The sequence below is a fragment of the Sciurus carolinensis genome, unplaced genomic scaffold, assembly GCF_902686445.1.
Source record: "Sciurus carolinensis unplaced genomic scaffold, mSciCar1.2, whole genome shotgun sequence".
In the NCBI taxonomy this organism is placed as follows: Eukaryota; Metazoa; Chordata; class Mammalia; order Rodentia; family Sciuridae; genus Sciurus; species Sciurus carolinensis.
Genome location: NW_025920183.1, coordinates 571724 through 597725, shown reverse-complemented (window position 1 = coordinate 597725; position 26002 = coordinate 571724). Strand labels below are relative to the sequence as shown.

General features: G+C 36.4%; 2 pseudogenes; one reads left to right on the top strand and one right to left on the bottom strand.

Moving 5' to 3' along the window:
• Window positions 1-26002, bottom strand: part of LOC124974847 (probable RNA-binding protein 19) — a 470746-nt pseudogene that overhangs the window by 123904 nt on the left and 320840 nt on the right.
• Window positions 9017-9784, top strand: LOC124974843 (tripartite motif-containing protein 44-like; annotated as a pseudogene).

The window sequence follows — 26002 nt, the reverse complement described above, 5'->3', positions numbered from 1 at the left end:
TTGATGATACAAGGTCCTATAGTTAAAGCTAGTAACAACAATATTAGGGGTCCCACTGTAGTGGACACCAGAGTAGTTAACCAAGGGGAAAAATTGAACCAGGATTCAAACCAGTTCTGACTAGCTTCCCATTCTTCTTTCTGTTTGTTAGTCCTTCTCTGACTTTTGCCATGGATTCCCTCACTTCTCCAGAATGATTAGCATAAAACCAACATTTTTTTCCCAGAGCTGCACATAGACCTCCTTGCTTACAGTCTTTAAAGTCAGGTAAATTTGGTAATTAATGAGCTCCGGAGATCCTTGACATTTTATTCTTCCAGGGGCAGTCTCCAACTTCCAAAGGCAGATGACTTCATGGCTTCATTTCCTCAAATTGACCCGATTCCCTATTTCTACACTAACTACCTGTCCTTATTCTGACTTCATTTACCCCTCTAATACTAGGAACTCCTTCACTGCTGTAGGGAAAATGGGCGATGACCAATCTGACTTCTTCGAGCTGGAAGTGGGCAGCATGGGGCAAGCAGTTTGGAGTTCCCTTTTTAAAATCGGGTCAACTGAGGGATCCAAGGTAGAAGTCAGGTTGGGGAAGAGCAGGCTGTAAACTCATCTGGGGGTGGGTGCTTCTATGATAGAAGAACAAAAAGACATGAGTACTGAAATGAAATTAGTACAAAGTAAATGTTGCAGCATCTGGAACATGCCACTGAGTATCATGAAAATGACAGAAGTCAATCTCTCACCAGGAGGTGGAAGAACTGAGAAATTGTTCCCATAACTAGACCTAGCAAAGGCTGGAAAGGACAAGGCCTTTATTTGAGAACTTTAACATTGTCCAGGTTATCAGGAATGTAACACAACATGTAACTTTTAATGTCATAGATATCCCAAAAATATAGTTAAGCTACTTAATGTCATCTGATTTTTGTAAAATATCCCTTTATTGGTATAACCTGTGTTTAGTAGAGAGCTCTATACTTCTGTTACTTAGGGCTAGGTAATCATATGAGCAAACATAGATCAAGTCTACCTGTATAGCTTAGGAAGGTCTGTAGGCCTTAAACTGACTAAAAACTTCTGACTCTGGCAGTTTCTCTTGATAGTTATCAGGCACATTTGCTGAAGAATCTTTCTTTCATTTGTAGCTTCCAGTTTTTATTCTAGTGGATTAACACAAGTGTACATCTTAAGTTACATTTAACTGTTATTTCTCTTAAGTGCCCAAGAATGGTTATATTTTGGTTTTAACTGTTTTGCTGGGTGTCCAAGACCAAGCTGGTCAAATTGACCTGGTTCCTGTCTTATTAAAGAGTCAGCTGAGTTTCCACAGGGGTCACTCATAGAGAACTTAAGAGCAACTTCTTAGCTCCATTAGTGCCATTGGTTAGGCAGGGTCTTGTCGATGAGGTGGCTTTCCTTGAAAGCATTAGGGGTGTCTCCCTTTTTTCCATGACCCTCCTCTGCAGCAGATGCACTGAGCGATTTTCATCCTCTAGTCTCAACAATCTCCTTGATCAGGAGGTTGTGTGACACAGAGTTGCAAAGCTCCTTAGAGAAGTTCTCTTGTTCGTGGGTTCAGGCTGACTGAGGACAAAAGATCCAAATACTGGCCTATCTTGCCTTCTGTATTTAATTCCAATCTCTAAGTTTGATCTTAATCATCCAGCAAGCCAGTTTCACCAGTCATAAAGTAAGAGTACTGGGCTTTAAATTCAATGTCCATAACTTTGCAGTTATTTACCCTTTTATCTAACTGGAGTCTGCATTAGTACTGGAAGTTACTACTATCTGTTCTGGTATTTGTTACCACATCTGTTAGGTGATGGCTTATTATCACAAGTTACCTAGGTTGCATGTTCTGGAAGCAGCTACTTCTGCAAAATAGTAACAGGCAACAGTTTTACAAAATGAAATTAGCAAGAGTAAAAACATGTTTAGCTTGTATAATAGTTATCTTGAATTTTGGCTGAGTTCTACATTATATACCCTGTTTGAGATCACAGTAATCTTTACAACAAACATCAAACTTTTGAGCACAACTTTAAATGAGTTAAAGTCTGGCTTACTTTGGAGTCATTCTAATATGTAGCAGGGTGAGGCAGAGCCTTATCTCAGATAAGGCAGGGCTCTTCACAAGTCTTAAGTAAAATGTTCTAATCCTAAAACTAATTTTTGCCCCTTTTGTCATGACCAGCATGACCAAATTTTCAAGTTCAGTGAGGGTCAAAGGAGTATTAGAAAATAAAGGTTTATAAACACAGATTTTGAAGATTAAGCTGAGATCAGATGGAGCTCTGTTCTCTGATGGAAATGCAGATCTAAAGAGTTATGTTAGCAACATTTATACATGTCTTATTATTAAGTTAAAGACTATGTAAGCATTATTCTTTGTTTTCAGGAGAGTTACAGAGACTAGACCATCTACATAACTTTTTCCCACAACTGCAAAGTGCAATGTTAGGAACTCTGTGTAGCTCTCAAAGAAGTCCACTGTCCAACGTTACTGTAAGGTGGGCAGGAACTAGAGAAGGGAACTGATGAAACACTGGTTATCTAGCAAAACAATTTCTTTCTGCCCAAGAGCTGTGTGTCTGATATCAATGTAAGAGCTGATAGGACTCCTGTACAGAGCCTCCCCAAGGAGGCTACTGCCACAGCAGTTAGGCATCTTGTGCTCCTACACAGGAACACTCCCAGGCACCAGGCATGCTCCAGTCATGAAGTCAGGGACCCCAATCTCAGTCATTGTTGTCCCATTTTTGCTATTGTGCATTATACTCTTTCTTAAATGTCATTTTAAGAAGTTTACATATATTGATTTCTGAGTCCCTATGAATATTAGTTAACACAGTCTAACATTATATCCAGAACAGGAATCAGTCAAAGAAAGGCTGAGAGAGCTTTTAACTTTTCTTTTGTGTAGCAAAATGCTTTTACCTTCTACAATATGAACCTTTAAACAAATCAGGCTGTCACTAACTCTTAGATATACATTTACATTTAAATTTTTATCTCAGTGAAATAAGTAACCAATTTTACATATACCTTACTGATAATATGTCCCATAATAGAACATTAAATGATAGAAATAAATCCCCAATAAAATTTACTCTTTAAGTTTAATATTACCAGTACAGACAAGTTTATTCTGGAGAATAGCAGCTTGACAAATTTCCTGCTTTAAAAACTTGTATACCTGGAAAATATGAATACATTTAATATACAAGGAGTGACCATTTCACAGTTACCTTGACACTTTAATCTTACTAAATTCAGTTTTTAAAGAAAAATTTAGACTCTGTAACATAGTACAATACTCTTAACAGTTGTTTAACCATAATTGTATAAACCCCAATTTTTAAGACTAATTGTTTTAAAAAAATAAAACTTAATAGACACAAAGTTAAGAGTAAATTAGTGTTTCTAAGAAATCCTTGTTATTTTACCATATATTTTAAACTTTGGCTTATATCAGAACATTAGTATTTCACCTTAGGAAAAATCTTAAATAGCTTTAGCTATCTCACATACACACAACCAACTTAGTTACACACAGACTTGTTGAAACTTGCCCTTTACTTACACACAGACTTTCTTAGCACTTACTTAGACCCTCATGTATTCCATCACACAGGCACTTTCTTACCCAGAAACATTTTTTTTCTTTTTATTAAATATATTTCCAAACCCAGAACCTTTTATTCTCTCTTTCCTACCTGTTGACCCCTTTCTGTTCACATTCTGAAACAACTCTAACTGAAACACAGTGAAAGGGGAGATGGTAGCTCTAAATCCAAGTCTAAGAGCTCCTTGGAGCTTTGCAGAACTGGAGGGGGAGCAGGGGGAAGTGGTAAGGGAGCAGATGGAACACTCACTCTCCAAGTTGAGGTTTTATCTGTTAGAACATAACTCTTAATAACCTTGTTTTTAGTAATGACACAAAGCAATTTTAAACTCCTTTTAATTTACCAACCTATGAAAACACCAATAATGTTTAAGTATGATGCCCCATGGAATTTGAGGGGTTAAGAGTACTTGATGTTATTTAACAATGAGCATTTTAATTTTGCAAATTAATCAGATGTCACCAACAAACACATTTGAGTAATCCCATACATGTTAACTCTAATTTACTTATTTTGTAAAAACCAAGAAAGCAGGCAGGTGTCCTGAACAGTATTTGCTGTCTTTTTCCTGTTGAAGAAAAGTCCTAGAAACAATTGATATTAGACATTGTTTAACATCAACATTCCATTAGTTTGACCACCTAGAGACTTATGAGTTATTTTCAAAGACATTTTACTTTTATTAGTTTACCCAATTTGAATTGAACCTTTAAATCACGTGAATTAAAAGTATTTGGATCCATTTTTAAATTTTAATTTTAGGAGCGCTCAGTTTTGATAAGGCCTTGTAACTTTATCTCCATTGCAATGTAACAGATGTTCAAAAACTCTAGTTGAATAAAATAGAACTGATCAAAAAAATCATTAACCTAGGTATGCAGGATCAAAATTATGAGCTCAAAAATACAGCATTAAAGAAAAACAAAACAAAACAAGAATCCTGGAAAATGAATTAGTTAAACAAAACAAGAATCCTGGAAAATGAATTAGTTCTGTGTAGCAACCCATAAGTTTAAAACAGACACCCTTTTGTTTTCTTTCTCTTATCTTCAGGTTACCCCCCTTTCCCGCTGAGACTGCTGCAGCCTACATTCCAATGCAGGCTTCAGCAAGGCCAGGCAGGGGGGAGGGAGGATCACCCAGGACTTTTTTTAACCCTTTTTTTTTCTGGTTGAGAAATCAGGTTAGGGTTGAATGCAGAAAATCACAAAACATTATTTCTTACTACTTTTGAGGAATGGAGCTGCTGAGCTCTCTGCCTAGGGGGATTGGAGTAAATAAATCTCTCAGGAACAAGGAGAAGGACTGCAAAGTACCCTGCAATGAGTATCCCTAAGCCTAAGATTGGATTAACACAATGAAGAATTTAATAGAAGGCAAGAGTAAAGACCATATAGTACAATACACAAACAGACAGACACATAGCATGCTAAATCAAAAATTGGCTAGCTGGTATTTTGTAGTTTCCCAGGTGCCACACAAAGCCCAAATGGGACAAAGAGTTAACCAGATGCGGCCAGTCGTCCGAATGCAATACTGAAGCTGCTCAGAAGCAGTGCAGACTCTGCTCAGAAGTGACAAATTCACCCAGAATGCAGCACAAACTGCTCAGAATGCAGCACAAGCTGCTCAGAAGTGACAAATTCACCCAGAATGCAGCACAAACTGCTCAGAGTGCAGCACAAGCTGCTCAGAGGTGACAAATTCACCCAGAATGCAGCACAAACTGCTCAGAGTGCAGCACAAGCTGCTCAGAAGTGACAAATTCACCCAGAATGCAGCACAAACTGCTCAGAGTGCAGCACAAGCTGCTCAGAAGTGACAAATTCACCCAGAATGCAGCACAAACTGCTCAGAGTGCAGCACAAGCTGCTCAGAAGTGACAAATTCACCCAGAATGCAGCACAAACTGCTCAGAGTGCAGCACAAGCTGCTCAGAAGTGACAAGAATGTTACCAGATGCGACGAATCGCCAGAATGCAGCACCCACTGCTCAGATGTGACAATAATGTCACCAGATGCGATGAATCGCCAGAATGCAGCACCCACTGCTCAGATGTGACAATAATGTCACCAGATGCGACGAATCGCCAGAATGCAGCACCCACTGCTCAGATGTGACAATAATGTCACCAGATGCGACGAATCGCCAGAATGCAGCACCCGCTGCTCAGATGTGACAATAATGTCACCAGATGCGACGAATCGCCAGAATGCAGCACCCGCTGCTCAGATGTGACAATAATGTCACCAGATGCGACGAATCGCCAGAATGCAGCACCCGCTGCTCAGATGTGACAAATGTCACCAGATGGGTCGAGGGGATGTCTCCCGAGACCCTGCTGGGGTCCTATATCGCGTCTGCCAGGACTGTGCCAGCCCAGAACCAGAGCCTGCAGGCAATTCAGACCAGAAAACACACGGCAATGCCTTACTCACCGGTGGAAGATGTCACTTATGACTCTATGATCAGGTGTCTGGGTGGGCTTGGGGATCCCAGACGAGCCCCCATATGTTGTGCCCAAAGGCTTGAGACCCCACAAGGACCACCAGAGACCACGATCAATGCAAGCAGCAAAGAGTCATTTATTAGCGAGTTCGAACCCGGTCCTCTGCGTCCTTAATCAATGACGCTAGGAGAGGCCCCGAGCCCTCATCAGCAGGGTTTTTATAAGGAAAAGCAAGCAGTTTTACAGTGTTCTTCTAATTGGCTAACATTCGAACAGCTAAACCTCCCCTGGTTGGGTCCGGTCAATCTATTTGATTTTCATTGGGTCCGGCCAGAACTGGACGGTCCTAGAGGAAGAAGGGAGGAGGGAAGGGGTGAACTATTCAGGAGCTGAGTCGGGGCTAGGCCCTGCTCTCGTCCTTGATGGATAAGGTCTCCAGGCAACTGCACATTCCTCGGACAAATATCTCTTAACAACCTTGGTAAGCACAGGGGCCCAGCAGTCCTGTTTGTCCTTGAGACAGTTAGCAGCACAGATACCACCCTGCTCTCAACAACACCTGTAATCCCAGCAGCTCAGTATACTGAGGAAGAGGATCCAAATGAAATATCTTCAACTGTCCATAGAATTTCATCCAGTGACCCACTACAACAGAGGAAATGCTGGATAACGAATTCAGAAAATTGGTGGCTAAAATGATCAATGAACTAAAAGAAGATCTATGAAACAATCTAAGAAACAAACTAAGAGAGAAAACATGGGAAATGTGAAAATATTTGAATAAAGAGACAAAGTAGACAAAGGGGAAATAAAAGGAAGTGGGGATAAAAATAGGAAAAAGAATAGAATAAATATAACATAATTTTCCCATGTACACTTATGAAAATACCTAAGTGAACCCCACCATTGTACCCATAAAGAAGAATGGGGTCCTAATAGAATAAGATACATCCTATGTTTATATAATTTTATCAGAATGCAATTCTACTATCATGTATAACTGAGGAGAACCAATAAAATTTAACAAAGAAAATAGAGACAGAATTTTCTTTAAAAACAATCAGAATGTAAGGCATAATAAACCAAATAATTCATTTGACAGTATCACCAAGATTAGATTACACAGAAAACTGAATTTCAGGCCTCAAAGACAAAATACATATGAACTGGAATCCTCCATAAACAACAATGAAAAATAAGATATAAAAGACCCTAATCAGAAAACACAAGAATTCTTGAACAAAAGTAAGAGACCAAACTTAAGAGCCACTGGACTTAAAGAAGACATGGAGATATATATTAATGGCATGAAGAACCTTTTCAGTGAAACAACAGCAGAAACATTTTCAAACCTTATGAATGAGATGGACATTCATATTCAGAAGACAATAGACAATAGACAATAGACAAGATGACAAAAGAACTCTCCAAGACACACCATCATCAAAATGGTCAACTTAGGAATAACAATAGAATATTAAATACTGCAAGAGAAAAAAATATTAGATCACATTTAGAAGCAAACCAATAAGGCTCATGTAGTACTTTTTTACCTCAGACTCTAAAAGCCAGGGTTTAGCCAGGTGAAGAAATCTAGATCCATGAAAATCCTTGACTAACCCAGAGGCAGGCAGTCAGTCATTTAGTGACAGCAATGAGACTTAAAACTACAAAAAGTTTGATTCAAAATGTAGGAACTTTACAAGACTGACTCCCCAAACTAAAAGTTCTCTTTTGATTTCACTTCGCCTAATATGATGCAGTGACCACACCTCTCTAGGTGTTGAGCTTGTTTACTTGCTTGTGTCTAAATGTGATTTGGTCTTTTTCTGCTGTTTTAGAATGAGCTTGCTTCAAGAAAAAGACACAAATCATTTTCTCAAAATAACCAGCCCATTTCAATCTCTAATATTCTGTTGCTACTGTGCTTTTCCCTTTGAGTAGGTGTTTTGTGGAAATAAAAAGCACAGTAAAGAAGGGAATTACTCTATGTTTACATCTAAAATTACCTCTGCAATTACATAGGGGAAGATCATCTTTTTTAAAATTGTGGAAATGAGACAAGCACAGAAAATAATAAATCTTTATACTTAACTCAAGCTATACACAGAAATTTGCTATTTAGGTTTATTCTACACCTATATTCAAAAACTAAGACAATCAAACTTCTAAAGGAAAACAGAATATTTTCCTGACATTGGTTTGGGATAGGTAAAGATTTGTTATTTCACACAATGCATTAAACCAAAGCAGAAAATTGATAAATCAGAGCTAACTAAAATCTTGAACATCTATCTCATTATCAAAGATATCATTAAGACTGTAAATACAACAGCTATCAACTAATACAGAATCTATATACAGAATATACAAAGAAACCTTATAAATCAATAAGTGAAAGACATTTCAATGTTAAAATGTGCACAAGACTTGAATAAGCATTTCACAAAAGACATTCTAATGATCAACACACATTCCAAGTGGTATTCAGAACACTACCAAAAATCCATTTTAAAACCACAGAGGGATGTTCAGCAAAATGGTTAATACATTTAAATGGTCATTATCAACTGTTGCTGAAGATATGGTGAAACTGGAACTCTCATGCATAATATTTTTAGTTCATATTATTTTATATTTTTATAAAACCATAACATACACTGACCCAAGATACTCAAGAAAAATTAGTTCACTGCCCATGAGTGACAAGAATATTCCTGGCAGCATTATTCCTGATAGCTAAAAGTTGGACAAAATAAAAATATCCATCAACAGAAAAACAAAACATTTTGTCATATATTCATACAATGGATCATTATCAGCAATAAAAAATAAACTACTAGTGCACAGAACAACACAGATGAGTCTTGCAAACATGCTGAGAGAAAAAAGCTAGACATAGGGCCGGGGCGCGACTCACGGTTAGAGCACATGCTTAGCATGCACCAGGCTCTGTCTTCAAGTCCCACAAGACACACACAGACAGAGCACACAGAAGGGCCTGTGCCCCATGCTCCAGGACTGCGCTGCCCAGCCGTGCGGGGATTCCTGCAGAGGGGAATCCGCGCCAGGGGAGGAGAAGTGAGGAGCCCGCAGGCCCTGAGGCCTTGCAGGCAGCGGCACAGCACAAACCCGGCCTTTGAGGAGCTGCCTCACGACACCGCATGTTAGGAGCCAGAACCCTACAAGGCTCCAGGCAAGGAAGGGTGCAGAGAATGTGGCTTCTGCTCCTGGCGCCGCCACTCCGGGGCGCATGAGCAGAAGTTCTTCCTCACTGCCTGGCCAGGCACATCCATGGTGCCGAGGCTTAGACCTCGAGATCCGGTGCGGGGAGGAGCCAGGAAGGAAGAGGTTGGCCAAGGTGGAGCAGGAGGGGGAGGTAGAAAGTCAGTCAGGTAGAGAGAGCAAGTTGGAGGAAGACAGTGAAGAGGACAGTGAGAAGGAAATGGAGGAGAAGCAAGAAAACCAGGCAGAGGAAGACAACCAGGAGAGGCTGAGACCTCAGGAGAAACCAAGGCATAAAGCAAATTTGAAATTGAAGCAGAGAGTGACCAAGAGAAAGTGTCCAGAACATGGGCTTGATTTGAGCACCTTTTGCCAGTAAGAAAGGCAACTCATCTGTGTCCAGTTTTCATTATTCACCAGGACCACCAGCTCTCCACTCTAAATGAAGCCTTCCAAGAACTAAGAGTAAATGTTGAACATTGAGAACCCAGACCTAGAGGTCAGGACACCTGGGTTTCAATTGAGATGACCTATCGGTAACTATATGGATTTATCCTTCAAAGCTAGACTCTTCAACTTGGGAGCTGGTTTTATTCATCCTTTTTGGTTGAACAACCTTGAGAATCACATGAATGTATGAACTTTAATCTGAGAAATAAATACAGTACATACAAAATCTAGTATATAATTTCTGAAAAGTCACAAATCTCTTGTCTCCGGATCCCAGGCAAAGCATTCAAAGAAAGTTTTTGACCCCACTTTGGCCACTCTCCAAAGCAACGCCATTGTTAAAACTAGTACGTTGAGTGAGAGTTCTTGGTAAGGGGATCTCTGCCTACTCAGAAACAGGAAACCATGATTTTTCAACTGAATTCAAGCAATAATTTCTCTGCAAGGAAGACTCCCTACGGTAGTGATTTTCATAATGACTCTGAGCTTTGGATTGCTGCTTTCTGGTTCATCGTGTGTGAAATTCGGTAGGAGAGTAGAGGGCAAGGGCCAAATGGAGGTAGAAATGAAGGTTCTCAGGTTCTCCGTCTGGGCTTTTGCTTATTTTGGATTTTGCTGGTACCCTGAGAACAATATTTGGCAAATAGTAGAATTGAGTAAATCTTTGTTGAAGGAATGAATTTGCAGATTTATTTGTATTGTGAATGCTTACAAGAAGCAAGAGAAACTCTTGTTGTTAAACAAGTTGAGAAGTTTGTGTAATCAACATTTAGTGATCAGAACATTTGTACATGTTGTCATAGTATGATGACTTGCTCCCTAAGCCTTACAATTGCTGGCACTGGGATAACAAAAATTGTTTTGCTAATGGGAATTGCACCCAGGAGAGCTTTACCACTGAGCCACACCCACAATTATTTTTTATTTTTTGTTTTGAGACAGAGCCCTGCCAAGTTGCTGAGAGTCTTGCTAAGTTGCTGAGGCAGGTCTCTAACTTATGATCCTCCTGCCTCAGCCTCCCAAGTCTCTAGGATTGCAGGCATGTGCCATTGCACCTAGCTGGATAACATATATTTTGATAATGAAGATCCCTTGAATTAAGATTTTTCCTTTCTTATTCCTCTTATTGTTGTAATGCACACATTCAGAAAGTGTGTAAAAACATGCACAGTAACAATTATAGGGCAAATAGTGATATAACCTCCACCCAGGTAAGAAGCAGAATATTACTAGCAATATTGACACCACTCATGTCCTTTTCCAGTTACAACCATCTCTGTCCCCCATAGGTAAACATTATCCTGATGTTGGGGTAGTTTCCTTGCTTATCTTTATACTTTCACCAGCTATTTATGCATTCCTAAATTTACTTGAACATCACACTATTGATATTGTTTTTTTATTATGCATTCTTTTGAGTTTTGCTTCTTTTTAAAATGTTTGTGATATTCACCCATTGAATGTGTTTCATTTTCATTATTGTATTGAAGTCCATTTTATGAATATGCCCCAAGTTACTTATTGACTTATTGTCATAGCTGAACATTTTTGGAACTTTGGACTATTACAGTGTAGGTATAAAATTCTCATTTATGTGTCCTGGTATATGGTTACTTGTATTTTTTTAAGTGGACTGTGAATCTAGGAGTGAAATTACTGGGTCAGAGACTATGCCTATTTTTAGTAGTACTGCATGTTCCCAACTGTTTTCCAAAGTTATTGTACCAATTTGCACCATCATGAAGTGTATGAATTTCCAGTGCTCTGTGTCTTTACCACCACTTGCTGTTACAAAGCTTTTATTTTTTTTCAATCTCAAGGGTATTTAGTGAATGGAATTTTATTGTGGTTTTCATTTGTATTTCTCTGGTTACTTATGACTGAGTATCTTTTTTATTTCCTATTTTTGTGAAGTACCCAGTCAGGTCTTTTGCACATTTTCTATTAGATTGTGTATCTTTTTTTTCCTCATTAATTTACAGGAGTTTTCCACGTATTTGTTTTGGATTTCTTTGTTGTTTTATATGGGTTTTCAATATCTTCTTAGTGGCATTTTTCTTTTTATAAAAAAAAATCATTCCTTGGATGATTATTTTAGCATGCTAAGATTTATCAATTCCTTTTGTTTATGGTTTGAGCTTTTTTGACCTTATTCCACTTAGTGTCAATTTTTGTTAACTGGAATTAGGGGTCAGTTTCATTTTATACCCATACAGATAAGTAGTTGCTGTAGTAGTATTTATTGAAAAGAACACCTTTGGCCAGGGATATTGGTGAATACATGTAATCCCAGTGACTTCCAAGGTTGAGGCAGGAAATTTGTAAGTTCAAGGCCAGGAAGGGCAATTTAGCTGGACCTTGTCTTAAAAAAAAAAAAAGCCCTCTATATACTGATCTTCTGTGCCATCTGTTATCTATGAAGTGTTTGTGAGGATGTTTCTTGACTCTCCTCTAAACTTTTGTAGTATATTCCTTTGTAAACAAGATGTTTTCTCAGTTAACCATAGCTTTTAATATCTGGCAGAGCAGATCCTTATACTTTGTTCTTCTACAAGAGTATCTCAGCCAGCCTTATTCTTTATATTTTGTAACTAGTACCATAAAATTTTTTTCAGGATTTTGGGGTTATATTTTGAATATTGGATTGAATTTATAAACCAATATGGGAAGAATTAATACCACTACAATAAGAAGTATTCTGATCCATTTATTTAGGTTTTATTGCCTCACAATAATATTTTATAATCTTTTTCTGAAAGATTCTTTACATTATGAAATTTATTTTTAAATTTTTCATAATTTTATGGTATTGTAAAAATGTTTTTAATTTTTTGTTTTCTAATTATGTATAGGAATTTGATTAACTTTTTCATAGTGGTTTTTATATTAAACTATTTGCTAAATTCTTACATATTCTAATGATTTATTTGTAGAATTATTCTACATGTGTGATCATATTATCTGGGAAGATGGGCAATTTTTTTTTCTTTCCAAACATAATATCTGATGTTTGATTTTTCTTGCCTCACTGTTCTGGATAGGATCTTCAGTACAATGATGAATAGGTGTAATATTGGATATTTGGACCTTGTTCCTTAACTAGGGATAATTTAAATTTCACAAATAAAAGTGATATATTTTACAGTTTTTAATAAATACATTTCATCAGATCAACAAGCTTCTCTTTTAGTCCTAGTTTGCTAAGTTTTTCTTAGATATTGATTATCAAATGAGTTTTCTGCATTTGTTGGGATGATCATTTGAATTTATACTTTCACTATGTTGATGTGATGAATTATATTAATTGAGTTAAGTTTGTGGTTAACTTAAAATCAGTAATATGCTCACATATCTCTGAAACCTCTGTCCCTTTGCTTTTTCCACCTGCTATTGGTAACCACTTTTATTAATTCTGCTTTTTCAAATAGAGGTGTGTACATATGTATATGGCCTTATTTCTATCTCTTCGTGTTAATATGTTTTATACTTAAATCAACCTTGCATTTCTGGGATAAGAAAAATTGGGTATGTCTTAAAAATGTTTGTATTTTACTACATATAAGTTATACCTAAATTATATATATATATATATATATACATATATATATAAATTGTTTCAACCTCTCACAGAGCCTTTGTATTATATCAATCAAATTTTATGATTTCAGAAATCAAAGTGGAGAAATTTTAAAGTTCTTTAACTCATTAAAAATAGCAATAACAAATTTATTATATTTATTTTTATCTTTATGAAAAATAACTGTTTGCTAAAACAAAAAATAGTGAAGAGTTGCCTATTGATATTCTCTTTAGTGAGCAGAGTGACATTACATTTTTGCAAATTTCTTTAATGTCTACCTTAAAAAAAAAGACATCTGGATTCTCAAACCTACTTTTGCATCTAATTCGTTAAAAACTCTCATGTCATGTAACCTTTGAAAACTCTAGTTTACAATTGTACAAGAAAGCAAGTGGAAAGATGATAGCTTAGAATTATTAAGAAAATAGCTTAATAAAACCCTCAAAACCCTCTTAAATAAGAGAAAAGGGGGAATAATATTTGTTGAACACTTTCTACACAAAACTCTATGCTAGGTGCTTTCCATATACTTCTTTGCATCTTGCAAGAGATGTTATTTGTTTATCTCTATCATAATTGACTGAAGGAAATTAGAGAATCACAGAGCTATTACACACAGCTAAGATCCAGGTCTCTCCTATATGTTTCTGTTGACCTTGAGCAAATTACTTAATTTTTTTCATCTGTAAAGTGGGAGTAATTGGTTTTCATTGTCTCTAGGATGATGAAATAATGAATATTAAAGCTTCTAAAAAACTTAAAATCTTTGTCAACCTTAACAACTGGCATCCTTTCATAATCACGTGGGTGGTGTATGCCTAGAGGCAGTATGGCAGAATGTTTACGAGCACAGAACTCAGTTGTTTGAATGCAGTTCTGGGACTTGCCACTTATCAACTGGTGACTTTGGGTAAATTTCCTAATCTCTTTGTACTCAGCTATAAAATGTGAATGTTGCTGTATATACCTCTTAGAAGGATTATACCTGTAACATTCTTAGAACAGTGATAAGCATTTGTAAGCTCAATATGTTGACTTCTAATGTTTTTATGTTTATTTCACTCACTTAAATGAAGAATTTGAAAGCTGGAAATGTAGTTTATAGCTTAACAATTGAAACCAGATTTTCTCAGAACAGGAGTAGTTCAGTGGAAATAACTATGATTTGGTTTCTATTTAGGGTTAAATAATTTACACTGATCCAAGATGGAATAGGATGACACTAATTAGCATTATTTTAGCAGTCATTCACTGTGCAGTTTCTGTGCACACAGTCTTGAGTACTTCCAACACACCCATGGTAATGGATGCACAACAGTGTGACTGTGCTTAATGCTACAGAACTGTAACTTTAATATAGTTTAAACTAAATTTATTTTATATGTCATACAATCTATTCTAATTCATCCTCTCAAAATGCCTATGAGGTATCATTTCTATTTTATAAGTGAGGAGATAGACTTAGAGGAATTTAAAAACTTGCCCAAAGTCCCAAAGTTAGCTTGCTGCAGAGATCTGAACACTTGTGCTGCTGTGCTCCTAAGAGGAGACCCTGTGGTTCCCTGACTCCTCTAAGGTGAAGTTAGAATGGATGAGGGGTATGAGGTTCAAAGACTGTCATAGATGTCATGAACTGAAAATGTGGGCTTGTTAGAAGCTGTGTAACAGCCATTTGTTTGGATGTAAAGCTTCATTCCTTGGTTTAGGAACATGACTATATTAATAAGTCATATATTAATAATTAATATATTAATAAGGATAAATTTCACATGCCCTAGACATATACACCAATCACCGATTTATCTTTGTCATTCATTTTAATTTTAGAGGTCAGTTATGAGTTTTTCAAGTTTGGCAATGAAATATATTTTGATACTTCCTACTATCACTAAAGTTAATATTCCAGATGTTACATTTTACCTCTGAATTTTAGTTCTTCTGATTGCAGATGACAAGTGCTATACATATTTGTACTTCAGTAGACTTTTTAATTAGTATATCTTTGATTTTCCTTATTAATAAAAGAAGAAGGGTCTAAAATGCTTCTTTTTTCCCATTGTATTTTGGTTATTATTTTTTTGGGGGGGCGGGTACTGGGGATTGAACTCAGGGACACTCAACCACTGAGCCACATCCCCAAACCTATTTTATATTTTATTTAGAGACAGTGTCTCACTGAGTAGCTTAGTGTCTCAATTTTGCTGAGCCTGGCTGTGAACTCCCAATCCTCCTGCCTCTCCCTCTGGATCCACTGGGATTTCAGGCCTGCACCACTGCACCTAGCTGATTACCATTTCATTTTCATATTATTGCTATTTTTGAGGCAATACTTAGAAATAAGCACAGTAATGTATTTATCTTCTATTCTGCCAACATTCTGATAAAGGAATTTCTTGAACAGTCAATATTGTCTTTTTTTCTTTTTATTTATTTTTTTACGTTTACATAGGGTAATGATGTTTATTTTTTCCCTTCCCCCCCACCCCTCCCACCCTTTTCCCTTTATACAGTCCTTCTTTCCTTCATTCTTACCGCTCTCCTTAGTCTAACTCTAAACCTAACCCTAAACCTAATGCTAACCCCTCCCACCCCCATTATATGTCCTCATCCGCTTATCAGCGAGATCATTCGTCCTTTAGTTTTTTGAGATTGGCTTATCTCACTTACCATGATATTCTCCAATTTCGACCATTTGCCTACAAATGCCAAAATTTTATCATTCTTCATTGCAGAGTAATATTCCATTGTATAAATATGCCACAGTTTCTTTATCCATTCATCAACTGAAGTGCATCTAGGTTGGTTCCACAATCTGGCTATGGTGAATTGAGCAGCAATGAACATTGATGTGGCTGTATCTCTATAGTATGCTGATTTGAAGTCCTTTGGGTATAGGCCAAGGAGTGGGATAGCTGGGTCAAATGGTGTTTCCATTCCAAGCTTTCTGAGGAATCTCCACACTGCTTTCCAGAGTGGCTGCACTAATTTGCAACTCCACCAGCAATGTATGAGTGTTCCTTTTTCACCACATCCTCGCCAACACCTATTGTTGCTTGTATTCTTGATAATCGCCATTCTAATTGGGGTGAGATGAAATCTTAGGGTAGTTTTGATTTGCATTTCCCTTATTACTAGGGATGTTGAACATTTTTTCATATATCTGTTGATTACTTGTACATCTTCTTCTGTGAAGTGTCTGTTCATTTCCTTAGCCCATTTGTTGATTGGATTATTTGTATTCTTGGTGTAGAGTTTTTTGAGTTCTTTATAGATTCTGGAATTTAGCGCTCTATCTGAGGTATGGTTGGCAAAAATATTCCCCCACTCTGTAGGCTCTCTCTTCACATTTCTGATAGTTTCCTTTGCTGAGAGAAAGCTTTTTAGTTTGAATCTATCCCAGTTGTTGATTCTTGCTTTTATTGTGCTATGGGAGTCCTGTTAAGGAAGTCTGATCCTAAGCCAACAAGTTGAAGATTTGTACCTACTTTTTCTTCTATAAGATGCAGGGTCTCTGGTCTGATTCCAAGGTCCTTGATCCATTTTGAGTTGAGTTTTGTGTAGGGTGATAGATAGGGGTTTAATTTCATTCTATTGCATATGGTTTTCCAGTTTTCCCAGCACCATTTGTTGAAGAGGCTATCCTTTCTCCATTGCATATTTTTGGAACCTTTGTCTAATATGAGAAAATTGTATTTATTTGGGTTTGTGTCCATGTCCTCTATTCTGTACCTTTGATCTACCTGTCTATTTTGGTACCAATACCATGCCATTTTTGTTACTATTGCTTTGTAGTAGAGTTGAAGATCTGGTATTGCAATACCCCCTGCTTTGTTCTTCCTACTTAGGATTGCTTTAGCTATTCTAGGTTTTTTATTTTTCCAGATGAATTTCATAATTTCTTGCTCTATTTCTGCAAGGTACATCATTGGGATTTTAATTGGAATTGCATTGAATCTGTATAGCACTTTAGGTAGTATAGCCATTTTGACAATATTAATTCTGCCTATCCAGGAACATGGGAGATCTTTCCATCTTCTAAGGTGCTCTTTAATTTCTTTCTTTAGTGTTCTGTAGTTCTCATTGTAGAGGTCTTTCACCTCTTTTGTGAGATTGATTCCCAAGTATTTTATTTTTTTCGATGCTATTGTGAATGGGGTAGTTTTCCTAATTTCTCTTTCTGAAGATTCATCACTTATGTATAAAAATGCATTGGATTTATGAGCATTGATCTTGTAACCTGCTACTTTACTGAATTCACTTATGAGTTCTAAAAGTTTTCTGGTGGAATTTCCAGGTTCCTCTAAATATATAATCATGTCATCAGCGAACAGGGATAGTTTGAGTTCTTCTTTTCCTATTCGTATCCCTTTAATTTCTTTGGTTTGTCTGATTGCTCTGGCTAGAGTCTCAAGGACAATGTTGAATAGAAGCGGTGAAAGAGGGCATCCCTGCCTTGTTCCAGTTTTTAGGGGGAACGCTTTGTTTTTCACCATTTAGAATGATATTAGCCATGGGCTTAGCGTAGATTGCCTTTATAATGTTTAGGAATGTTCCCACTACCCCAATTTTTTCTAGTGTTTTGAGCATGAAGGGATGCTGTATTTTATCGAATGCTTTTTCTGCATCTATTGAAATAATCATGTGATTCTTAACTTTAAGTCTGTTGATATGGTGATTGACATTTATTGATTTCCGAATGTTGAACCAACCTTGCATCCCTGGGATAAAACCCACTTGATCGTGGTGCACTATCTTTTTAATACATATTTGTATGCGATTTGCTAAAATTTTGTTGAGAATTTTTGCGTTGATGTTCATTAAGGATATTGGTCTGAAATTTTCTTTCCTCGATGTGTCTCTGTATGGTTTAGGTATCAGGGTGATATTGGCTTCATAGATCGAGTTTGTGAGGGTTCCCTCCTCTTCCTCCCAAGTCACTGAGATTACAGATGTGGGTGACTGTGCCCAGCTGAGATACATGTTTTAAACCAATGTAGCCTATCTTGACTTTTCTTCACACCAGTATTTGAGAAATGGTAAATGGTTAAGTTTAGAGATTATAATTTCTTAACATAACTAAAAATTGATAATTTTGAATATTTAACTTATTATCTTGAAGGTTTTTATAATGACTTTAATTATAAACTGATTAAAGATTTGATTAAGTTGATAGTGTCAAAATATTTGACTGGGGTTGTCTCTGAGAGGAGTACAATAGCACTTTGCCCTTGATCCTAACATTATTGTCAATAGTTTATATTATTAATAATAATAATATTTATTATATAATTAAAATGTGCCACACACCATGTTTTATATAATTTGTTTAATTGTATAATGCTGAAATAGATACAAATACTATTCCAAGTTTTTACAGATAAGGGAATTGAGGCACACAGAATTTAAGCTAATTTGCTCAAGATGTTGTTACTATTATATAGTACCAATATTTGAATTGGCTCTGGAGCCCTCACTAATCTTCACAAGATACAAAATTAGAAAGAATACTCAACCTAAGCCAGAAGCAATTACAATTCAAAATATTTTGGTAGGTAAGCAAATGAAAGACTATTAATAGGATTATTAATACAATGTGATAGTATTGAAGTTTTGTCTGTGGTTGAACACAAAACGCATTAGGAATACAGCTTTAAAAAGCAAATTAAATAGCCAGTTGCAGTGGTGCACTCCTGTGATCCCAGGTCCGAATCAGAATCCAGGACACTAAGTCTCTAATGATCTTTTCTGGTTGGCAACATCTCACATATGTTGCTGTAACTCATTGCTGGAGGAATTAAGCCTTCTTGTGTGATTCTGCTGGGAGAAGACTCTGGAAGCCTGCAGCTGGTTTCCTCTGAGCTTCATCCCCTATGACTTTTTCCTTTGCTGATTTTGGATTGTGTTTTTCAGTATAATAAATCATAGCAATGAGGGTGACTATATTTTGAGTCCTCTGTGTTCTAGCAAATCATTGAACCTGGAAGTGGTCTTGGAACCCTGCCGGGGTCCAGCCCTAGCAGGAGTCCATGGGTTCCACACTGGTAAACGGGGCGTGGGGAGACAGCGTCGGCGATGGATGGAGAATGAAAGACACAGACTCTAGTTCTGGTGCAATCAATCCCACTTTATTCTGGGGAAGGCTGGGTTTATATACATTTTTCTTCAGGCTATAATGACAATCTTGTGGTTAATATTAAAGAAGTTTTCAAAGCACAGGCAGAAACTGTTTTTAACAAGGAACAGAAAATTATGAGAAAACAGTAACCTTACAGATTATCCTTACCTATTCACAATTGTTTTAAGAATATCTAACTACCTCGGTGAACTAATACAATATTTACTTCCTTAATATCTAAACTCTATGTGACCTAAGACTATTCTTATTATTCTCGTGGTTAAAACAATAGACAAGTAATCTCATGTGACTATCTCTACTAGGTCCATCTGGTTAATATCTGAATTGCTGAGTTAAGGGGTACAGTAGGGCAGCGGTCCCAATTGTAATTGTGTACCAACGTTTATTATAGGGGTGACATATTCTTTGTAGGAAGAAAGGAATGTTATGAAACCTTATTCTTATACCTCACCACCACACATGAACAAAACCATCATTAAAATTTAACCAGCCTGTTGGAGACAAAGGCAGATCTACAACTATTTTCTCCACTGGCTTTCAGGGACTCATTGTACGGTTGCAAAATTATTTTTAATTTTGTTAGTGGTAAAGACCCATTGTTTTTCAGATTGTAGGCAATATTTTCTGGAATTTTTGTTGTATTCCCTTCATCCCCTTAAGCAATCCGTTCAGACTGAAATGAGTAATATATTATCAGAGAAAACACCATGCTTCGGAGCAAAACATCCGGCAATTCCTTTTAGGATGAGCCTTTGCAATCATCCTCCAGAGGATCTTTGTCAAGCACTGGATGGAATTCCGGACGCCCCCGCAGAACCCCTGATGTACATAGATTGATTGGTGATATTCTTGTTTGTGAGAAGGCAGAATTAGGATCAGTGGATGGGGATTAGAAGAAATAGTTGATTGACTGTAAGGATAATTTTTTGCCACTTAATCTTTCTTCAGTAGTGGATCAGGCTGCTTTGGGGTAGCAGATTGCTCGACTGTTTAAAATGTCCTAGCAAACTGGGCAAGGGATACACCAGAAGTAATGTGCACATTGAGTACAAGAAGAGTGGCTCAATGTTTTGGATGTTTTACTTTAAAAATCTGATTACACAAACAATATCTAAACAGGTTCTCATGATATGAAAATCAAATAGTGCACAGTTTTTAAAAGCCCCCCTTGGTTGCTTGATTCCTTAAGCCTATCAGACGCCTTTCTGGAGAGAAACTACTGATATACACCAGTCCTGTATATCCTTTCAGTCCTTTCTCTGGAGATAGATACAGATAGGTAGATAGTAGTGTTTTGTGAGTTTTAAAAATACAGATAGCACTATTCTGTGTGTATTGTACAACTTGCTTTTAATAACTTGTCTTAGAGATTTTTCTGTGTCAGGATACATGATGAGGCTGTTCTATAGGTACAGAGAGTACCAGCTTTGGGCCCAGAACACCTATGTGAGGATTCCTGCCCCTCCCCACTCCTTTCCTTCTTTTACCTTTCAGTGCTGGAGATATTAGCCCAGAGCCTTAAGCATGCAAGGGAAGTGCTCTACCATCCCAGCCCACTAATACTTCTTTCTAAAAATAAAAATAAAATGTGATGTTTTCTAATGTAGTTCTCTTTGTTTCAATAACAGAAACAGTTACAACTTCATGGTGTTGGGTGTTTTGTTTTCTCCAAATATTTGGGATTTGGGGATTGTATATGCATTTTTTCCTATTACTTTTAAATGATTTTGAGTGACCAGAGGTTTTTTGGATGTGTGGACAATCTTCCATCTAGCTCAAAATTCTTACTAGTGGTTTTTACACTGTGAGAGAGAGGCACCTGGGGTCTGAAGAAGTGCTTCAGTGGACAATTGGGAAGTGCTCCATGTTCGTTCTCTGACTTCACCCATATTAGTTCTTTTTGTTATCTGGTTAATAACGTATTAGGGTTCCAGGTAAGAATTTTGCTTGGAAACAAAATTCCACTCTTAAAAAAATAGTTTGATACAAATGATCCATATAGAGTCCTTTCTAGTACTAAGAAGCCATCATTTCTGGATGATGCATTTCATTATTATGAATCATGGCCTAAGAATGTGTGAGTATGAATTTCCATGTGTTATATTTTTATCACCTATAAGAGACACCAAACTTGAGTTTGTAAGTGAATTTGATGTTAGAGTCTAGTTAGAATCTAGTCTACTCATGAGTAGTTATTTTAGACATGTGATTGTCTCTTAGGACTTTACAAATGCAAAAGTATTGTTATTATTCCACTTAAGATAATTTAAAATATCAGAACAGGATTTTAGTATCAAATGATCTTAGTTTTCCATAGTTGAAGTGCTTTTGAAATATTTTACATAGGAATATCTTGTATAGAATTCAGTGTGAGAAGAGACAGAAAAACAGTATTTTAGCATACCATGTAGCTAATAGTCATGATCATGGCTTGGGTCATCAGTAAAGATTGATGCCATCAGTATGCTTTTTAAAGACCACAGAAAGATCATAGCTTAAGTAGCATCTCTTCCAGGAAGCACACCATGTGGGGTTTCCCCTCCCATACCCATCATCCTGGTCCTCCTCCTAGAAAGTATTCACATAGCCTGTTCTCTTTCATGCCATAATACACAGCACTCTAAAGGTAGATTGTTAAATTTCTGCCTCCTCTATGAAACATGTTAATTTCCATGATGGCAGGTATATATCTTGTTTACTGCTCTTTACTTATAAATTGGATACATTGAATGAAAGTATGTAAACTAAACCAGAGGTATAATTTTTCATCAGAAAAAGTGATAATATTAAAAATGTCTTGGTTGCTCCTGTAGGCTTCACGTGATAAGAAAAATTAAGGTAACTCTTCATTCTACCTATAATGTTTATTTCATTGTATAGACAGATTTTTTTAAAATTCTTGACCACAAACTTAAATTTACCATTTAATCTGATACCCTTCAGCAAGTTCTTGTGCTATATTTTTTCTCCATTTTATAGGCAACAATCCAAGCTTGAAGACTTTCTTCTGAAAGACAGTCTGTGCTTGTTTTGGTAGTGCCATATGGCAACCAGTACTCTCTTGGCCTTGATATTGCTCTCTCTCTGCTTTAATAATTTGAAAAATCAAAAAAAAAAATCAGCCCTGGTGATGCAATACTAATAATGCCCTTCCCAGAAATTTCATTCAAACAAATGTAAGCCTTTGGGTACAATTTTTTTTAAACAATAAGTGAATGGCCTGTTAAGGTTCCATTGGCACTTCATACATTGAGAGGTCACCCCTGGTTTATGGTATATGGGTCTATACTCCCTTGTGTTTTCTCCCCTAACCTTTATAGGAAGATCAACTATTTTTCAGTTATCTACTTGTAAAATGTGCATGGTCAAATAATATTTATAAGCAGTTTTAGAAAAACAAACCAAATTATTCTTTAGCTACCAACAGAAATCCTAGAGGAAAGATTATGAAATCTTCTTTAAATACTTAAAATAGAAACACAATGAAGATAAGGGAATCCTGGCAAGGTTTGCTGCAGCTGTCAAGTCCCAAAAAATCAGGAATTAAATTTTGATACTTGTAATTGAATCATCCACCCTTCTAATGAGCCCGGGCAAACCTGTGATGTTTTTAGAACCTTTCAAATCAACTGTATTCATTTAGAGTTCATAGCAGACCTGAAGCCCCTCACAATTTCCAAGAGGTAGAACAAAACAGAGTCAAATAAATTTGACTCAATTTTCTGTAATAAGAGAAGTATATGATGCTTACAATTTAAGTAATGCCATGATTTTAGCCCATATTTTAAAACTGTTCATTTGTGTGTGTGTGTTGTGTGTGTGACTTTTGGAGCACTAACAGCTTGGGCAGCAGTTGAGACACCCATTAGAGATCGTAACAGCTGTGTGGTGGTGATCTGATTTAAAATAAAATGTGTGATTGTGTTTCATATATGGTTATTCCTGGGCCACTGGTTTCAATTAACACATATTTCTACCTGTATGTTTCATGTTGCTTATTATAGGCTCTCAAAAGAAGAACAGGGTTGGGGATGTTGCTTAGTGTTAGATCACTTACGTAGCATGTGTGAGGCACTGGGTTTGATTCTCAGCACTGAATATAAATAAATGAATAAAACAAAGGTCCTTCAACAATACAAAAATATATATATATAGGAGGAGCAATTAACTAGTCAATTTATATAGCTCTAGTTATGATGGATGTTTGAAAATACTCATTTAAACAAAAACAAAGTTGCTTTGAAACATTTTCTCTTGCCTTAAAACAGCAATCCAGTTGATGTTTTTGGAGCATGACATGAAAAGATAGCCTTTTCATGTTATGCAAGTGTGCATTCAACATAAGAAAGACATGACAAATGGGCAAAATATGTGACCTTGGGCATATCCATATTACTCATACTTTGTTTTGTTTATTTAGTTTTTTATGTGGTGCTGGGGATCAAACCCAGAGCCTCATGAATGCTATGCACTCTACCACAGAGCCACAACTCTAGCCCCTCTTGTTACTCTTAAATAGTTGGTGATATCTGTAACTTTTCTAACTTCCTCAAGCTTATTCCTTAGTTATCTATACTAATAAATCATTCAATAAAATAACTGACAAATATGTGACTTAATTAAAATAGAAAATAGCATGGATGTTGAACTAATAGGATTTGAGGACAAAAGTACTCATTCTAGTCCAATTGTTCTAACTAGAATTTCAGAAACATTGATAAAATTAATGATTTCTTTCTAGATTTCATAGTGTTTTAAAAATACATACATATGTATATATATATATATATATATATATATATATAGAGAGAGAGAGAGAGAGAGAGAGAGAGAGAGAGAGAGAGTATATATATATATATATATATATATATAGAGAGAGAGAGAGAGAGAGAGAGAGAAAACACAAGTTATAGTGGTGTATGTTTGTAATCCCAGCAACTTGGAAGCCTGAGGCAGGAGGATCACAAGTTCAAGGCCAGCCTCAGCAACTTAGCAAGGTCCTAAGCAATTTAGTGAAAGCATGTCTCAAAAAAAAAAAAGTTTTGGGATATAGTTCAGTGGTAAAGTACTCCTGGGTTCAATCCCCAGAATCAAAAATCTTCCCAGTTAATTACATTGAATATAATTTTCAGGGAGATAATGAAGTGGAAATTTTGCACCAGGAGCTTAGATTCTTATTTATACATAAATATAATGTACTAGGGATGATGTGATATCCTTTTGAGTGAGGTATATACTCATCTCAAAAGTGAAGTACATATTGATATTACTAAAGTACATTATGTTTACTCAAGTGAAATAATTTTCTCCCATGGTACACTATAGTGTATGCTATTCATACCACACTTAAAAGGACAATTTAAGAATAATGTTAAGAACCAATGAAACATTCCTAGTTATAAAATTATATCCAAATTTTCATATAAGACAGTTCCAGCTTGCAAATTCTACTCTCTAAACTTAGTCTGGCACATCCTGGCCCATCCACACCCATGAACACACCCTCCATTGTATAAGGGCTATTTTAGATGCTTTTAACCTGAAAAGTTAACTGCTCCCTCCTTGAATAATTTGCCAAGTGTCCAATGAGAAGTTAACATGTTGGCATGTTAGATAAATAGGGCAAATATGATAGTATCTTACATTGTACCTTGATTTGAATTTGTTGTATTTGTACCATCAAGTGTGTTTTAGGAATTACTTAAAACTTAAAATATTTTGTGATATGTTAAGTGATCATCTGTTTTCTAAAACAAATAATTTATTAGCAAAAATCAAAAAATAAGAACAAATACCATAGAATGATTTTGTGGTTTATTAGACTCCTTAAAGAAACAGAAAATTTAAAATATAATGTACAAGAATTGTAGTCATTTGTTTATAGAAACCATCCAAATACAATATTTTCCCTAATTATCCTTTCTTTTAATTGATGAGCAGAGATGGATTACAAGAAGTAGAATGCACAATTCTTTGGTTCCTTTTACTTTTCACAGGTTTTACTTCTCACCATAAATGCTTCACTTTGCCCTATGCTTGGTGAAAGCCTGATCACAGCTTTTCAAAATTTTATATTGTTCTATTTTATTTTACTTGAGTTTTCAGTCAATTTTTCATGACTCTTCATAATCTGATATTTGATTGAAACACTGATAATGCTTACAGAAATTATAGAGACAATTTGAGGTTCTTAATGATATCATTCCCTCCAGAGAATGTGTCTGCTTGCCTTTAGCAGACACTAAGCTCATAAACCCTTAATGCAACTTTAAAATCACAATTTCAGTGTCTTCAAATACCAGCCAATTTGTGGTTTGCCTTTCCTGATAGGGTTGTGCCATTCAAGGCATCCCCTCAAAGTCTGGACCCCTTGGTGAGACCAACTAATGAGAATGCTCACCACTCAGCCTCTTCAGTTACTGCTTAGGGCAGAAGACAACAATTGCCATGATGAATTTGGGCCTGAACCAATTTAGAGAAGACTAGAGAAGTACTTAGTTTTTGTGAGAGTGCATCTACCTCTGATTTGCTCTTG